This window comes from Canis lupus, chromosome 20 (genome assembly GCF_011100685.1).
Source record: "Canis lupus familiaris isolate Mischka breed German Shepherd chromosome 20, alternate assembly UU_Cfam_GSD_1.0, whole genome shotgun sequence".
NCBI classification, from domain to species: domain Eukaryota; kingdom Metazoa; phylum Chordata; class Mammalia; order Carnivora; family Canidae; genus Canis; species Canis lupus.
In genome coordinates, this window is record NC_049241.1 from 37245506 (window position 1) to 37265015 (window position 19510).

At 40.0% G+C, this 19510-nt stretch overlaps 1 protein-coding gene and 1 pseudogene across 1 annotated transcript in view; one reads left to right on the forward strand and one right to left on the reverse strand.

Moving 5' to 3' along the window:
* SFMBT1 (Scm like with four mbt domains 1) overlaps positions 1–19510 on the forward strand; it is a 120161-nt gene that overhangs the window by 38282 nt on the left and 62369 nt on the right.
* LOC100687410 lies at positions 8735–9555 on the reverse strand (annotated as a pseudogene).

Sequence of the window (19510 nt, forward strand, 5' to 3'; positions counted from 1 at the left end):
CAATGCCGGGAGCCTGATGTGGGACTCGATCCCGGGTCTCCAGGATCACACCCTGGGCTGAAGGTGGTGCTAAACCCCTGAGCCACCAGGGCTGCCCTCTGTGAGGTTTTCTTAACTGACATTCAGGCCCTCAGAGCGTGGTACCATATTCAGTAAGTTTTTTCTGGTTGATAAGAAAAGTGACCTGACTACATTCAACCCTACTCCCAAGGATTTAGGAAAAACAAAACAAAACAAAAATCTGAATATGCGCTGAAAGAAAATAAGTTACTTCTCTGTACCAGTATTGTATTTTGTTAAGTCACAGTGCATCTGATTTAACTGTCTCTTGCCTCAGCAAAAGGTAAGCACTTTTGTGATTTTGAGGATCTTGTTATCAAGGAGACTTCAGACTGAAACAGTTGCATCCCCTTTTGTCCTTCCCTTTGACCCATTTTGGTACCAGGGATGGGCTGCTTCAGCTTAGCAGGTGCATGTATTGGCTGTGTCAATATGAATGTTCAAGGTGGTACAAATGAATGATCATGCTACTGAAAGCTTGAGGGACTTAAGATCCAATATTTAGGGGCGCCTGGGTGGCTCAGTGGTTGAGCATTTGCCTTTGGCTCAGGTCATGATCTTGGGGTCCTGGGATTGAGTCTCGCATTGGGCTCCCCGAGGGGTGCCTGCTTCTTCCTCCTCTGCCTATGTCTCTGCCCCTTTCTCTGAATAAATAAAATCTTTTTAAAAAGTCCATTTGTTTCTTTTTTGTACATGAGTGATAAGGAAGCTTGTCTCAAAATTTCAGGATTCTGCCACTTGATTATCTATTATAATTAAAAATGAAAATCAAGATAAAACCACCTAAGTCATTAAAAGCAATTCACTAAAAAGAGAAGAAAGAAATGCCCCTGAGTGCTAGTGAATGAAAAATGAATGTATCATGCTATGAGAGCATAAAACAGGAGGAACCACAACTTTGTTTCATTACCTGACTGTGATCTAGCAGTTGGTGATAGCGCTCCTTTTTCAGTTAGAATCCCGTATGATAACTTCAAGAGATGGATTTACAGTGATAGACCAGGTTTTTTTTTCTCTTATTTTTCTAGCTTCAACGGTCATTATTGAAAGAATAGATGTGTCAATAAAAGAATTGTCAGGAATTGGAAATATTCAGGTAACAGTGATGATCTTTTAATCAGTGCATACTTGTTAAATATCATTGATTTTTCTGGAAAGATCTTTACAATACCAACTGTGTTTTGGATGTAGTACAATGTAATTTTGGATATTTGTCATGAGAATCAGCTCTCTTGCTCAGAATGGATAAATTCTCCAATTGAGTAGCCCTGTGAATATCGTTGATGTGACTAACCATGCACTCTATTATGTCTTTAAGACAATTAATGGTCTGCCACTGCCTCTTTGTTATAATCTTTGAGAAGGCTGATTTATCACTATAGTTTTATTTCATGGTTTACTTCTTATTATGACAATGTTCAAACATATGCAGAAACAAAATCTCATTACTTGTTTTCTACAATTATCAACATGTGGCTGGCTTATTTTGTCTGTACTTTCCTCTCTGGCAGGTATATACAATTTTGTTTCCCTCACTGCATCATTTTATAGCAAATCTTGAGTATTATGTCCTTCATAAATAATTTAGTATTTAAAGTTATGATTTTTTAACCATAATACCTTTATGGCATGTAAAAATCAGTTAATTTTTAAAATATTATTAAATATCCCATAGGTATTACCAGTATTTTAAGTTCTTTAATATGTGAAGATTACAGTTTGATTTATGGTATTGGCTGTTCTGCAGAACCTGTAGAGGTTTTTTTTGTTTGTTTGTTTTTTGTTTTTGAAACTATGATATAAAAAGAATAGTTCTGTTTCTGGAATGAAAATGTAATACCATATTTTTGTAAAACATTTTGAGCCAAGACCCCAAAAAACTAAACACACATACACACAAAAACAGCCAACCATTGGAAATCTATATATAAATATCAATCCTGATCAAATTACACTGGAATGATTTTATTTTCCTGTTGTTTGTATACTTAATACCAGATTTCTTGGGGAAGAGAGGAGGCTCCTTTGAAAATTGCTGCTCCAAGTTTAGCAACCTGGTGCTGACTAGGTGAAGAGTTTGTGGGCTCTTGAGCCCAGTGGCTATCAGATTCTCAGTGGCTCAGTGGCCTTATTAGGGCCCTCATGACAGGTATCCAGGTTTTGCTCCAATTATTGAGTGTGGGCAGTTTCAGCAGGTGCTTAAATGAGCACTTACTCTATGCAAATAAAGTACTGAATGTGGAGTTAATTTGAAATAGTAATTCTCTTGCTTTTGCTGTAATTCAGAAATAGCACAATACGTAGTGAAAGTAATATTTGAACTTTTCAAAGAATAAACTGGGCAGTGACACAGAAAACAAAGTTTAAAACAGGTAGTACTCTTCTGTTCTACGCTCCTTTCCTTCCTTTGCTAGAGCAGTAGTGTGGTTCCTGTATTAGAAATGAGGAGCTACGCACTGGCAAGAGCACAGGGAGTATGAGTTGCCATCCACATTCTGTTGAATTCAGGATGTTGAAAGTGAGTTTTTTTCCACTCAGGATCACCTGAGGATTTAAGAAAAATTGAGGTTTCTGGAACCTTGATTATATGCACCTGTTTAGGTGGTATGGAACCCCTTTCCCTCTGTTGATGTTATTGAGGTTTAGTAAGTTGATACAATCATGCAACTATTTCCACAATTTAGTTTTAGAATACTTCCATCACCTCCCACCCTCAATTACCAAAAATAACCAGCCTCTGCCCTAGCCTCAGGCAACCACTGATGGCTTTTTTTTTTTAAGATTTTATTTTATTTTATTTTTTATTTTTTATTTTTTTTAAGATTTTATTTTTTTATATAATCTCTACATTCAATTTGGAGCTTGAACTCAAAACCCCGAGATCAAGAGTTGCATGCTCTACCGACTGAGCCGGCACTCCTGCTGGCTTTTTTCTCTACAGTTTTGCCTTTCTACAAATTTCATGTAAATAGAATCATTCAGTATGTAATCTTTTCCACCTGGCATATTTCATTTTGTATGATGTTTTTGAAATTTATCCCTGTTATAGCATGTATCAGTTCATTTTTATTGCTGAGAATTATTCTGTTGTGTAGATAACACCATATTTTGTTTATCCATTCACTAATTGATGGACATTTGGGTTGTTTCTTTTCATAGTGGTGAACACTTGTGTAAACATCTTTGTATGGATATGTTTTCATCCCTCTTTGGTAGATACCCAAGAGTGGAATTACTGGGTTGTATGATAACTGTATTTAAACATACAGCTCTTAAGAAGTTCTTAAGGAACTGCCAAACTGTTTTCAGAGTGGCTGTACCATCTTCCATTTGCACCAGCATTGTGTGAGAACTGTAGTCTCTTTACATCCTTGTGAACACTTGCTGTTGCTAGTGTTTGACTTCACCTATTTTTGTTAGTATGTAATGATATATCCTTGAGGTTTTAATTTGCTTCCTTATCTTTTCATGTGCTTATTTGCCATTCATACATTCTCTTTGTGGAAGTATCTATTTATAGCTTTTGCCTGTTTAAAAAAATTAGATTGTTTACTGAGTTGTAAGAGTTTTTTCTTTATTTTATTTATTTGGAGAGAACGAGGGAGAGATCGCCCAGGGTGGGGCAGGGGTGGGGGGGGGAGAAGGGTTGAGGGAGACAGAAGGGAAGCCTACTCTGCATTGAGCAGGGAGTGCATCATGACCTTGAGATCATGACCTGAGCCTAAACCAAGAGTTGGAGGCTTACCTGACTGAGCCATCCTGGCACCCCTGTAAGAGTTTTTATATACAGATCCTTTATCTGATAAATGTTTTGCAGGTTTTTCCCCCCTAGTTTGTGACTTATCTTTTCTTTTTCTAAATAGAATCTTTTAAGAGCAGAAAGGCTTTAAACTTTGAATAAATCTCAGTTTGTTGATTTTTTAATTATTGTTTGTGCCTTTTTGGGGTCATATCTAAAAAAATCTTTGCCAATCCCAGGCCAAGAAAATTTTCTCTTTTTTTCTAGATGTTTTATCATTTTAGCTTTTTTTTTTTTTTTTTGTAATTTTAGCTTTCACATTTAGGTTTATGCTTCATTTTGAGTTTTTATGTATGGTGTGAAGTAAAAGTTGAGGTCACCATAGTGATGTTTATCTTGTTCCTCTGACTTCTCTATTGAATAGAAGTTCCATCCAGTTCTGGTTTGATTCCCTCCTCCCCTCCCCTCCCCCTCCCCAAGACTTTTTCATAGTTGATGTTATATTCTTCCATCAGGGAACACATAATGTTTTGGGTTGTCTTTTTTTTTTTTTTTTTAAGATTTTATTTATTTGCAGAGAGAGAGCATAAACAGGGAGAGGGACAGAGGAAGAGGGAGAAGCAGACTCCCCGCTGAGCACAGAGCCAGATGCAAGGCTCAATCCCAAGACTCTAGGACCCTGAGACCATGACCTGGGTTACGAAGTCAGACACTTAACTGATTGAGCCACCTTGGTGCCCCTCAGATTGTCTTTTGTTTTGTGATTGATGTAAGCTGTTATTGATGGTCAACAGATCCATTAATTTTATTAGAGATCCTGTCATTCCCTCATAATTTATTTTTAGCTGGATTACTTTTGTTAAAAGAAACATCTCTTTCTCTTCTATTTTGTTATCCAGTGCTATAGTTGTGTATGATCTCTTTAGTTGCAAATGCAGTGACTCTGTTAACAAGTTGTTTGTGGTAGGTATTTTTTCTAATGCACCATTTCCCAGTTGAATTGGCAGACAAACAGTTTCAACTAATTAGCAAATTGAGGGTTTTTTCCTTCTCTCTGCATTAATGTCTTATGAACAAACCCTTCTGTTGGAAACTCTGCTTAAGAGTGTTCTTGGCTTCTTTGTAGGCAGAGACTGTATGTATGGTGAATTATTGCTTTATAAGAGCAAATTACAATCTCGACTCTATTTTTTTCCAGCATAGTATTTTGTAATGAGCACAGAATAATTGCTTACTTCATTTTTTACAGCTTTGATTTATGATGCTGCTTTCTCTTATACTGCTTTATTGTTATGAAATGGTTTTCTGTTCTTTCCTTGATCTTAACTATAAATAAGAAAAGTTACAAAGTTGATGTAAATTTGATTGTGCTTTTACTATTATTACTTTTTTCACTTTTTGTATCTTAGTCGTTTACTTCATTTTCACAATTCTTCCCAAGTGGGATGATATTTTTCTTTGTTTGGCTGTCATTGTATCTGTTTTAAACACTAAACTAATGTCACAGTAACTTGGTAACATGTCATAAAAGTAGATATACCTCAGTAAAAGGAGTTCTATGTAGTAGATGCTAAGAATGGTCAGAGCTAAATGAATGGAGGGCGAGGGTGGAGGTTTGTGTACTAATTGATCAGCCTAGAATTAGCCCTTGGAGGTTAGACATTTAGTGCCAGCACATAAAGATCATGTGTTTTGTAGGTAACTGCTGTGAATGTAGCAGCTATTTAAATAGTGTAGCAGAATAGCTAATCTGTGTCACATATGTAATAGGTCAGATTTTAAAGTAATTTCTTTTAAAATGGACTTTTATTTATTATGTATCAGATATAACAGCTGTGCCACAAATACAAAGTACTGCTAAAGCTGAGAGCCTGGCTGGTTTAGTCAACAGAGCATGCGACTCTTGATCTCAGAGTTCTGAGCCCAGGTTGGGTATAGAGATTACTTAAAAAAAAAAAAAAAAAAAATACTGCCAAAGATACCTATGACTAACCATGTCTACTTAGCATATGGATTAAAGTGCAAAAGCTACAGGTTCTTAGTAGTTTTTAGTTGGAGTTTATAAATGTTAAGTCTTTTGTTTAGAAAAGAATTTTTCGTCTCTTATTTTATGTGATATTTTGTACATTATATTTTTCTAAACTTGTAAAACATGGCATCAGATTTTCAGAGTTGAGATGCTTTTCAATGATTATTTTAGTTTTTTGGCATTCCTTTAAATTAAAGGATGATTATGAAAAGTATTGAAAGTTGAGACTCCAATTCTATCTGAAGAGATGACAGAACTATCTCCACTAATTTCATTCTGCAGACCATAGATTGCCTGCTTACTGCAGCCAGGCAGGGCGCCAAGTCCTAGAGACTGAGGCAGGGCTGGGCCTGGAGGCTCGGTGGGTTGGAGTGCTCCTCTGGAAGGTGCTGCAAGGTGCTGTAGTCATTTTCAAGGAGAATTGAATTCTGCTTGGGAATGTGTGTTTAGTTACCTTTCCCTTTATGTTGTAGGGTATGTGGATCTACCTGTCATTTTTCTTAGTTTATCCTGAAAGGTACTCTGCTTTTGCAAAATGATTAGTTTTTTTTTTTTTTTTTTTTTCTTGAAAGGCAGCCTCAGACTTGAGAATCTGATCATTTAAAAATCACAAACCAAGCTGCAACCAACTTAGATCACCTGAGAATTGACTCCTTTTCCTTCTGTGGCCTTTGTCATTTTCATCCAGCTATCCACTTCTACAGTTATAACCTCATTTGCTTACTGAGATCCTGGTAAGAGAGCCAGCTTCTTCCCAGACTCTGGGAATAATCTTTAACCCGAAGGAGATACAGACATGAATTGCTTAAGTGTGGCAATAACTCACTAGTGCAGCCTTAAGGTCAGTCCTAGTGTTGAGTCTTTTTGACCTTGGTAATAAGGTTTCCAATAACTGGATCCTTGCTGTTTCCCCCAATTATGTAATGATTAAGTTGGTGCCTTGAACTCCTGAATACCTGTGGCTAGATTTCATCCTTGAAACTTAATTTCCCCAGGATTTGTTCTGAGTTTCTACGTAGGCCACCATCTTGTTTGCTTGTAACTGTTTATTATTACTCTGCATTCTGCATTATCTTGACCTGCGTAGATTTTCCTTTCTCACAGAAACAAATCTCTCAGCTTTAGAGTTAGGTTCTCATTCCTTTTTCTCTTCTTTCCAAACATTATTGAATGTCTATTTGGAACTGAGACTACAGAGAGAAAATAACCAAGTCCCTGACTTTAAGAGTAATTATGGGTATCAACATCAAAATTCCTTTTTCCTACCAGTTTTATTGAGATACATTTGGCATATAACATTGTATTAGTCCAAGGTGTGCAACTGAGTGATTTATGTATGTTTATATTGCAAAATGATGATCACAATAAGTTTAATTAACATCTGTCACCTCACATATGTACACATTTTTGTTTCTTATGATAACTTTTAAGATCTACTCTCAGCAGCTTTCAGATATACAATATAGCATTTTTAAAAAAGATTTATTGATTTATTCATGAAAGACGCAGAGAGAGAGGCAGAGACATAGGCAGAGGGAGAAGCAGGCTTCCTGCAGGGAGCCCAATGTGGGGCTCAGTCCCGGATCCTGAGATCATGCCCTGAGCTGAAGGCAGATGCTGAACCACTGAGCCACCCAGGCGTCCCTCAATACAGCATTGTTAACTGCAGTTACCATGCTGTACATTACATCCCCAGGACTTATTTATCCTATAACTAGGAGTTTGTACCTTTTAACCACCTTTATCCATTTGGCTACCTCCCCATCTCTCGCAACCACTAATCCGAATCTATGAATTTGATTTTTTTTAGATTCCACATGTAAGTGAGATCATACAACATTTGTCTTTTTCTTATTTCCATTAGCACAGCGCTCTCAAGGCCCATCCATGTTGTTGCAAATGGCAGGATTTCCTTACTTTCTGAGGCTATTTGAAGAATATATATATTTTTTTCAGATCAACACACTTTATTTTATTAAGCACCAATGGCCAGTCAGGCTCTGCAGCAGGAACACAGAGATGGACGAGACACAGTTCCTGCCCTCGAGTGGCTTACAGTGTAGGAGAGATCAACCAGCTTTTGGCTGATTACAGTTCTGTGGGTTAAACTAAAACACGGAGGGAGTAGTCCCCAGGGCACCTGACCCAGTCTGGGGCTTCGGGTGGTGCTTAAGCTGGGAGTTACCCAGCTGTAGAAAAACTAAAGGTATTCTAGGTGAGGGAACAGCACACCGAAGGCACAGAGGGAGAAACAGCCTGGTGCATGTGGACTACTGAGTTCAGGGCGCAGAGGACACAGAGTGGGAGGCAACTGGTGGCAGGTGGTGAGTGGGTGTGGGGAACGCTAGAGAAATGCTACGGTTGGGGGCAGTGGGTCAGCCCACAGGAGGCCCTGCCACAGCAGTACTTACAACGGGGGCCTCACTGCATCCTGCAGAGGGCTTCAACCTGGGGGAGAATGCTGTCCCAAGGTGGTAGCCCTTGGTCCAAAATGATTTCTCCAGTTCAGGAAGCAGGTGTGGGTCATGATGGGGCATGGGCTTGGAGAGGGTTCAAGTCCAGGGAGCCGCCCAGCTTTGAACAGTACCGTTGGCCACTCTGACGTGTTCCTCACCTACCCCCCCAAGAAGTTTACGACAATTTCCTACCACTGCTTTCATGCCCCATTGTGGATACCATTCTGTGGGTGGCTCCAGAGGGAGGAGCCCTAGGAAAGGTGGGGACGAGTGCCACTGACAGGGCTGTTCCTCTGCCTCAGACAGGATACACTCCAAAGAAGGGTCAGCCCAGTATCATGCTCAGCCCAGAGTTAGAGAGAGAGAGAGAGAGAGAGAGAGAGAGTTGACAGGCTTGTGCCTCAGCCTCTAAGATTGAAGCCCGGGGCCTCCTGCATTGGGAGAGGCCAGCTAGGGGGAAGGCAGGAGGTAGCGGGTAAGCAGGTGTAGAGGAGGCTGGCAATGCCCACTAGACCGATCAGGACCCTGAGCCGCAGTGGCAGGTAGTCCAGGGAGCGCTCCAGCGTGGCATGCAGGAACAGGACCTGGCGTTTGGTGGTGCTCCACTCCCCCGAGTTGTCCAGGACGTGGCGTCCCTTGTGGACTTTGTCCTTCAGGGGCAGCTGGGCCTAGATCCGGACCTCCACATCCTTCCAGGTCAGGCTGTTCCGCCGCATCAGCCGCGCCAGCTGGGTGTCTTGGTCACAGTACACCACCACGGTGTGCTTCATGTACTTGAGCACTTCTTGGTCTCAAACAGCAGGGGAATATCCAGAATCACATAGCGGTATCCTCGGAGGAAATACTTGAAGGTCTCCTTCATCATTTCTTTGCGGATCTCAGGTGGGTGATGGTGTTGAGCAGATGCCGCCAGTCAGGCTAGTTAAAGATCAGGTCCCCCAGGACCTTGCGATTGATGTCACCGTTCTCCAGTAAGACCTTGGTGCCAAAGGCCTCCATGATGCACCGGTGGGTGGGGTATCCTGGCTGGACGACATGCCAGGCGATGACATCAACATCAATCACTGCACAGCTCAGCTCCTGGAACACGTGAATCACTGAGCTCTTGCTCGAGGCAATACCCCCTGTGAGGCCCACCAGGAACATCTTCCCAGGAAAGAGGTGGCCAGTGAGAATGCCAAACCAGGAGCCGGGGAATCACTGGAGTAGGGCACACTTGGCTGGATGGGACGGCCCACCCTGGGAATGCCAGCAGGACCTGCCTGGGGCCTCTGACCCAGCCTGCGCTGCCGCCGCTTGCCCCGAGGCTGAAGAATATTCTGTTGTATATGTATATACCGCATTTTCTTGATCCATTGGTCCATTGATGCCTCCATGTCTTGGTTATTGAAATAATGCTGCAGTGAACTTTGCAGTGCAGATATCTTTTGAGGTGGTGGTTTTGTTTCAGATACTTAGAAGTGGAGTTGCTGGATCATATGGTAGTTTTATTTTGATTTTTTGAGAAACCTCCCTACTTTCCATAGTGGCGGCACCAGTTTGCATTCCCACTAACAGTGCATGAGGGTTCCCTTTTCTCCACACCTTTGCCAACACTTGTTTTCTCTTGTCCTTTTGGTAATAGCCATTCTAACACATGTGAGGTAATATCTCACTGTGGTTTTGATTTTCACTTCCCTGAAGATTCATGATGTTGAGTTACCTTTTCATGTATCTGTTGGCTATTGTTTTTCTTTTTTGGAAAGTTGTCCATGTAGTTTTATGATTGGTTGACTTTAAAGGAACACAGTGAAAAAGGTAATCAAGCCTGATTACCATGATCCCAGGATCAAAGTCTAATTAACTGAGCAGCAGACTTAGCTCTGAAATATTTTGCCTGGCCCACATAAGTAGCAGGCTATTTCAAGTGAAATCAAAATCATTTTAAGGCTTTAATTTATTCTTTTGTGTTCTGTTGGTATAATGCAGGCAAACTGAAATGTGTTTCACAGGAAGACTAGGATGGTGAAGGAACTTACGACCTGTCTTTGGAAGAACTGTTACTTCCCTCAGTTGTGTGAAGTTCTTTCTTGTGTGAACAAAGGTGCAGACTCCTTTGAGTGGGAAACACCTATGGGTAGAAGCCTTTGGAACTTGGGGCAGTTTAAGGATAAACTTTGTGGTGAAGCAACTCAGAAGTGGAATAGATTATCCCAGAAGGTATTCATGGGAGCTTTCCATCATTGTATCATTGATGGTGTTTGACATAGAATGGACAGCTTCCTCAAGGATGCATGGGGAAGAATGTGCTAGAGAAGTACCCAGGTTAATGGAGAGGTGTTCCTTGTGGAAATGTTGGGGCATTGAGCATAGTGGATAACCACAAAACTATGAGAGCCATTGGACTAGGTGCCACCTATTAAAGTTTCTTCCAACTTTTAGATCCACCAATCTCCATTATTTAGTGAAACAGATTTTTTTTTTTTTAAGACTTCATCTATTCATGAGAGAGAGACAGAGGCAGAGACACAGGCAGAGGGAGAAGGAGGCTCCATGCAGGGAGCCTGATGTGGGGCTCGATCCTGATACTCTGGGAACAAGCCTTGAGCTGAAGGCAGACGCTCAACCGCTGAGCCACCCAGGCGTCCCTGAAGCAAAGATTAAAAAAAAAAAAATTCATCCAGGCAGTTGAGTTCATGTACATAAAAGTGCAGTTTAGGGTGTAGTTCCTTTTTTTTTTTTTTTAAGATTTTATTTATTTATTCATAAGAGGCAGAGGGAGAAGTAGGCTCCATGTGGGAAGCCCAATGTGGGACTTGATCCCAGGACTCCAGGATCGCGCCCTGAGCTGAAGGCAAACGCTCAACCGGTGAGCTATCCAGGCATCCCTGGAATGTAGTTCCTGATGGCAATAAGCAAATGTTTGAAAATGGAAGTGATAGTATAAAGTACTTAATTATTTGGGGAGAAATGAGCAAAAGGCAAAATTTTTGTTAAAGTTCATCACTCACCATTTGAGTAAAATAGAAAAATTATTTTCTCCTCATACTTCACCCCAGTCCTCCTTCAGTTTCACCCTCTGAAATTACATAATTGGCTGGGCAGCCCCATGGCAATGATGTCTGGTGTAGGTTTATTCATTTGCTTTACAGGTGTCTGCATTTCCAAGGCCCAAATTCCATGATATTTAGTTCTCACCACAGTATTTGTTAAAGTCAGGAAAACTTCCTTGACCAGACTTTGTCATTAAGGTGGCTCTTGAAGTCTAAGTAACTGGCAGTCTGAATTGGACATTTTTTTTTTTAAGATTTTATCTATTTATTCATGAGAGACACACACAGAGGCAGAGACACAGGCAGAGGGAGAAGCAGGCTGCATGCAGGAAGCCCGATGTGGGACTCCATCCTGAGACTCTGGGATCACACCCTGAGCCAAAGGCAGACGCCCAACTGCTGAGCCACCCAGGCATCCCAAGAATTGGATATTTATTAAATATTAAATTAAAGATTTGGGTAAGAGTAGGACTCTGCTGTTTGAATGGCTTCCTGATTTTTTTTTTTTCCTTAAAAGATTGCTTTTAGAGGAATTTGAAGTAAGCTCATGACTTTTGGTAGTTAGATTTGACATTAGGCCTCTGAAAGCATTGGGTTTCCTGATCAGCAAGGACTGACTTGGTATCTTGTCTCATCATCATCTGGTTGAGCCCATGCAGGTCCAAATGATGTAGCTGAGCTTGTGCTTATCTGCAAATGATTGTTTGGAGGGATTTAATGTGAGTTTAGAAAAGTAAATTGAGTTCTCTTTTATACTTTATGCTTTAGTAGAGAATAGTACTGCACTTATAATCTCACTTAAAATTGTTAGAAAATATTGAAGAAAAACATTAATGATATAGTGTGTGCTTTGAGTTGTTCTCTTGCTGGTGATGTTTTTCCTGAGTGTGTGTGTTAACCAGCTAGCTCATTTATTTTCTCAACAGTTTATTTTTTTAAAAGATTTATTTATTTATTCATGAGAGCTACAGAGAGAGAGAGGCAGAGACACAGGCAGAGGGAGAAGCAGGCTCCTTGAAGGAGCCCGATGTGGGACTCAATGTGGGACTCGTCCTGGATCCTGGGATCACTCCCTGAGCTGAAGGTAGACACTCAACCACTGAGCCACCCAGGTGCCCCTCAACAGTTTAAATACAACAATTAAAATAACAACCTTCTTCTGCCCTTGCCCCCATCTCACACTTTAGAATATAAATCAGAGCAGTTTTCAGAGATGATGCTGGAAATTTTGCCCCTCTGAAAGAGACATTAGTAACTGTTTACTAGCCTCCAGCTTACCTTGTGGTGTTAATTTGCAAATAAAGTTTTTAATTCTTATCAGTCAGCTTTGATGACTTCAGGCACCTGTTGCAGTTAGAGTTTTATCCAAGACTAAAAGAAGTTTTATATTTTGTAAAAACTATTTTTTCTTATACAATATGAAAATTAGTGTAGCGTAGCATAGCGTTATTAAGAATTGAAAATTATGTAGATATTTTTGTAGTCACTAGAAAGTAGAATTTATAAATGCTAATCTTGGAAAACTGGCAATCTTTGTAATACTCTATTTAAATTAACTTAATAATTTAATGGTAGGAAAAAACATTGTTTTTAGAGGAAGAATAGGAAAGTGGAAGAGGGGGCATTCATTGTTTTTTGTTGTATAAAAGGAGCAGAGATTTAACCAAATATTTCTGTGCGTTTAACATAAGCACTTCTAGTTTTCAGAGAAAGTTTACTTAGATTAATATGTGTGGGTATTGCAATCTGCAAAAGCAAACAACAAGCTGCAACTAAATTCTAATACCAAATAGACAACAAGCTGCCAGGCATCCCACTGAGTTCTAGAATAGCAGGTAGTAGACTGTTCTGCCAGTTGGGCTTTTGGTTTTACATCTTACTTACGAGTTTAATTAGTTTCCTAATTAGCATAACAGGCTCTCTTTTTTTTTTTTTCTTTATGCCTATTTAACGTTTTGCACTGGATTATTGTACAGATGTAGCATGTGTCCCAACCTATCTCTGGGAGTAACCAGAGACTTACTCCTTTCCAGGAAGCACTTATTTTAAAAGCTACTGATGAGTTGTTTTCTAAATAATTTATTCTTTTTCTAAATAACTTACCCTTCTTCCTTGTATCATTGTTACTAAATGTTCAGCATGCTTCTTAGGTTTTTGGGCCGTGACATGATGGCTCGAAGTTTCAGTAGACGGTCACCACAGGCAGTTTCCCACGGATGCCTCAGAGGGTAGCAGCATTGCCCAGGAGTTGGGAGGTGTTCCTCAGGGACTGGTTTTTACTTGATGATGCTGTTCAGGTGCTTATAGTGATTTTGAGGGGTAGAGCCTATCCAGGGGTCCTTGACATTTACAACTGATAATCTGCTGCTGTTAGGGCCTTAAAGTCTTTTTTTTTTTTTTTTAAGATTTTATTTATTTATTCATAGAGACGCAGAGAGAGAGAGAGAGGGGCAGAGACACAGGCAGAGGGAGAAGCAGGCACCATGCAGAGAGCCGACATGGGACTTGATCCAGGATCACGCCCTGGGCTGCAGGCGGCACTAAACCGCTGCGCCACCTGGGGCTGCCCAGGGCCTTAAGGTCTTAAAACGTCCTAATGAATTAATTGTACAGCACGTGTGATTATAGTCAAGGAGTCTTCAACGTCTGACATAAAGCTTTAAAAAACGCCTGTGTGCTTACTATAGCAAAATAAAGCAGCAAAACCCCCAAAGCATCCAGCCTTAAGATCACACCTTCGGTTGAAGGCTTTGAGGAGACTGGATGGAAGTTCAAGTTTGGTGACTGATGCACAAAAGGCAGCCTCCCTGGGGTCCGGAGACATTAGTCACTACAGCTTGCCAGCCACCCTTCTCCAGGCCTCTGGGGGAAAGGAAGAAGACTCTTCACTCCCTTGGGGGACAAAGGCTATGTTTATGTGCCTTCCTGCTGATTCTAAAGTTTCTCATGGTGGCTCTTCATCACACTGATTCTTTCTTAGCCTTTTGATTGTTCTCTAAACTCAATGTCCTTCCATTCCATCAAATATTTTTTTAAAAGATTTTATTTATTTATTCATGACAGACACAGAGAGAGAGAGAGACAGAGACACAGGCAGAGGGAGAAGAAGGCTCCATGGAGGGAGCCCGAACTGGAACTTGATCCCAGGTCTCCAGGATCATACCCCGGGCTGAAGGCGGCACTAAACCACTGGGCCACTGGGGCTGCCCCCATCAAATAATTATTTTTTTTCCCCATCAAATAATTATTAAAGGAATAGACTTTAATTAAAGAAAAGTTACTGTATAACTTTGCTAGGAGGGGTTAGAAGGGTATTTGGTAAGAAAAATGAGTGTTTCAAGTACTGAAGGGCTGGGAATCATCCTTGTGGCAGTAAGAATCCTCAGTCTACTAAGAGGTTTATTAAAGCAATAATAACGACTATGCTTTGAGGTCTACTGTACTATAAACTTTTACATGCATTAATTGATTGAATAATCAAAGTTACTTTATGGGATAGGTGCAGTTGTTAACATCTCCATTTTTTAGATGACACTGAGGCATAAATTGGTTCTATAACTTGCCCAAGCTAGCTATGTACCTGGGACTCACACTTAGCAGTCTGGCTTCTGAGGCCACATGCTTCCTTCTTAGGACTAGTTATTTTCGATAAAGTGTTGATCATTCATACGCCTTAATTTTCTCCCCTTAGGAAGGCTCAGTTAGTCCCTGAAATTTTTTTATTTTGTGTGGTGCCCTATTTTATGTACATTATCATTTCATCTTCACAACAAGCCCTCACTCAATCTTTGTATATTCCCTATTTAACAGATAAGGAAGTAGAGCTAGCAAGCAGTGGCCTGGGAAATTTTAGCCAAGTCTCCTTTTTGTGGTTTGTCTGGTCCATTCTATTCTCACTGTTAGCCATTCCCCAACTGTGAGTCTTCTTTTCTGTTTTCAAAGACTTTATTTATTTACTTGAGAGAGAGCGAGAGAGAGAACACAAGAAGGGAGAAGAGGCAGAAGGAGAGGGAGAAGCAGATTCCCTGCTGAGCAGGGAGCCCAATGTGGGACTTGATCCCAGGACCATGGGATCATGACAGCTGAAGGCAGACCCTTAACCGACTGAGCCACCTAGGCGCCCCTCTCAGCTGTGAGTCTTGTTCACTGTTCAGAGAAGCATTTGGTTAACCAGTGAAGACAAAAACAGAGTCTGAGACCTGAATTCCCTTCTGAACACCTCTATTGGTTTTGCTGAGTGACCTTTTTCAAGGCATTTACTGTGCTGAACTTTGTGTAGAGTAATTTTAGTTCTGCTCATTATTCAGCTTCTGTTTTTTCCTTTTCTTCAAGAGAATAGTCTGCTTTTAATAAAATATAATCGGCTTTTATGTTACTTCCAACACTATATGTATCAGAGAATTTGCATATATAATATCACATATGAGGCCACTAGGAGTTTAATGGGGAGAGAACAGCATGGACTGTCAAATTGAGGTGTGTTTGGTCCCATCTGATGGAGGCTTTTCTCTCGTGTGTGTATGTGTACTTTGTATCTCCTCTAACTGACCTGCCCTTCTGATTTCTACTGTAGTTATCAGGAAGTTTGCAGACCCTCCCTCTTCTCTTCCCAGGGGGCTTCCTTTTCCAGGGGCTGCCTATAATGAGATGAGCACCAGTAGCCAGTTTGGGAGGTAGAGACAATTAAGTAACTTTCTAGGCCTGATTTGAACTTCTGGGTCTTTTTGGTTTGAGGTCAGTTTCTTAATCTTGAGCTAAGAACTTCAAAAACGTGTGGAGGCCTTTATTTCAGGTTTCTGTTCATTCTGTCTGTAGCTAGCTCTTACAGTTAAACTATATTAGTATCTCTGGTCTCTCGATGATCTCTTTTAAGTATTAATCTTTCCCACTGCCAGACTCTCTTGTAGGCTAATGTAAATTTGATCAAATGTCTGGGAGTTTTAGGCCACTCTTACCAGATGTCCAAATTACAGTCATGTGACTCATTCTTCTTGGTCATGGTAATTGGAGGGAGAATAGGGGAATAAGGATATCAAAATTCATGAATAATTAAAAATACTCATTGTTTTGTTTCCAGCTCTGACTTCCCTTTTTTACCTTTCACAATAGTTTTTGTGGCCGGGATGGGGGGAGGGAGCAAAAATCAGATTTTGAATTTTGATTTAAATTTTCATTGACTACTTCTCTGTATTTAGTGTACTCTTTAAACATATTCCTTAGAGGTACAGCAAATTTAATACCGAAGGGGTACTTTCTCTTATAGTTAGCATACATATATTTTTTAATGAGACATCAGAAATTCTCCAGTTTGTTTATAATAAGTATGATTGATTGCCAGGGCTTTTCTTTTTTTTTTTTTTTAAGATTTTATTTATTCATGAGAGAGAGAGAGAGAGAGAGAGAGGCAAAGACACAGGCAGAGGGAGAAGCAGGCTCCATGCAGGGAGCCCGATGTGGGACTCGATCCCAGGACTCCAGGATCACACCCTGGGCCGAAGGCAGGCGCTAAACCACTGAGCCACCCAAGGATCCCCTTGGCAGTGCTCTTCGCATTAAATATTCTCTGGTATCAAAAAAAGAAGTGTATGTGTGTGTGTGTGTGTGTGTGTGTGTGTGTTGTGTATTCAGGCCTTTAGCAAAAACTGCTTGGTCTAGAGATACAAGGTATAAAATTATCTGAATACTAGTTTCAGTTAAACTTACAAGTTTTACAATTTAAAAATAGTTTGTTTTACCATATTTTTGTTCGGTAATTATTTGAAGTTGCAGTTCATTAATTCAGCAGGTATTAATTGAGTTCCAACTATGTTTTAGGAGCAGGGACATTAGTCTACCTTGTTGCCCAGCACAAAGCCTGGCACATAATAGACATTCAGTAATATTGGTTGAATGAAATAGTGCATGTCCTCATGGAGTTTACATGTTGGTTTATACCCACATCTAACACTGGAAGTTTTCTGGCCCCCAAGAGAAGTAGTACATAGTCTGTATACATTTTAATGCAGTGTATTTACTGACCTGAATTCTGGGTGAACATTTCGTGGTATTAACAAGACTCAGGATATTTTGAAACTATCTTGCCTTTCTTATTGGGAATGAGAGTGTTTCTCAGAAGTTTCCAACAGACTTTGTCTTCTCTTGTAGCCAGGACTGAGTCACATAGTTGCACAGAAGGCCCAGAACACAGTTACCTGACTGACTGGGTGTGTGCAGTCTATTATGTGGAACAGAGTTTTGCCATGCAGATCAGATCCGGGATTCAGGACGAGGGGAAGAGAGGGAAGGACAGAACAGGCTAGTAGGAGTGACTGTAGTGAATTTGAGAGTGGAATGTGGACTGGGCTTAGTTAATCTTGTGCAGTGCTGTGAAGAAAGTGGTTTCTAGGTGTGTACAGAGGTAAACTGGAATTTTAACCTATTCAAGGATCAACTTTAATCTTAATACTTGAATCAGTAATGTTATAAATTAAATTCTTTTAAATCCTTTTATCTGGAAACAGATTAATTTGATTATCATTTCATTTAAAGAATAAGGACCTTCTATTTCTTTTTACAAGTATTTAGTAATTCAGAGATTTTTTTAAAAAGATGATTTATTTTAGAGAGAGAACATGAGTGTGGGTGAGGAGGGACAGAGGGAGAGAGAGAATCTCAAGGGAACTCCTTGTTGAGCAAGGAGCCTAATAACATGGGGCTCAATCCTGTGACTCTTGAGATCATGACCTTGAGCCAAAATCAAGAGTCGACACTTAAACTGACGGAGCCACCCAGGCACCCCAAGAGATTTTGTTTTAATTAGGCTTTTATTCTTTCATATGAATTAATCTAGTTTAAGGACCTACTAAAATAACATTTTTTAATTTTTATTTATTTTTTTAAAGATTCTATTTATTTATTCATGAGAGACAGAGAGAGAGAGAGAGAGAGAGAGAGAGAGGCAGAGACACAGGCAGAGGGAGAAGCAGGCTCTGTGCAGGGAGCCTGACGTGGGACTGGATCCCGGGTCTCCAGAATCAGGCCCTGGGCTGAAGACTGCTAAACCGCTGAGCCACCTGGGCTGCCCTAAAATAACATTTTAGAAGAAGTTCATAGATGGTAACAGTTAGATGCCATCTAGACTCCTGGTTACTCACCATTCTATTAGAACAATACAGAACCTTGATGTTGGATAAATAATTAAGAACTAGAGTGTAAATCCTGTAAAGCCATAACTTTCTGTTATAGGAGACATACCTCACAGTCATCCTTAAAGCCTGAGCTCTGAGAAAAGCCTGGAAGCCTAGGGGAGTTCAGGCTTTGGAATTAGACTGGAGTTCAAGTGCCGCCCCTGCTCTTTGCTTACTAAATGAACTGACAGGTTATTTAGTTTCTCTGAACCTCAGTTTCCTCATTTGTAAAATGGAGGAATCATATATGGGATAAGTAGAATGGTTACGTTTAAATAAGATAATTTGAAAATAGTTCACACTTATGTTATACTTAACATATACTGTCAGGCAGTATTTTATTTATTATATAACATGCAAAAAGTGCTAGGTACATACAGAGTAGGTACTCAAATACTCTTTTTTTTTTTTGGTAAATGGTTAACAAGCATCTGTTGAATAGGAATGAAGTTTCTGATCTGTCATTTGATGTGAGGAGGCAGAGAAACAGCTACTAGGAGATCACAGAATAGTTTCAAGGCTTTTCATAACTGCACATGGTCTATTCATGTAATCATTTTATAATATTATTGAAATAGGTGCATTTTTGGCAGTGTTTATATTGGTGAATCAGATGCCTCCTTATTTAATCAGAACAAGACCTATTGACTATTTCTATATGTGCTCATGTACCTGACTCCTATAAATACAGCCCATAATCGTTGAAAAATGTGGTATTTGAACTCTTAAAAGATCTGCCATTTCTCCAGCTTATAAGATAACACAAGGATAAAGAGATGATTTTTAAATGCTGCTGTCATATCTGGGTACAATGAAAGATAATTTCAAAACCATGATTTAGTGACCTTGGTATCTGGTGTAGAGTTAGTGCTTGGTACTCTGGTACTAGTTAGCAATTGCTAAGGAAACAGGGCTGTGAAATGGTCATACTTACTGTGAATTAGGGATTTATAAATTGGTTGGCATGAGATTTCCAACTTCATTATACTATGAATCAGTTCTTAAGAATTATTCATGCTTGACATTTT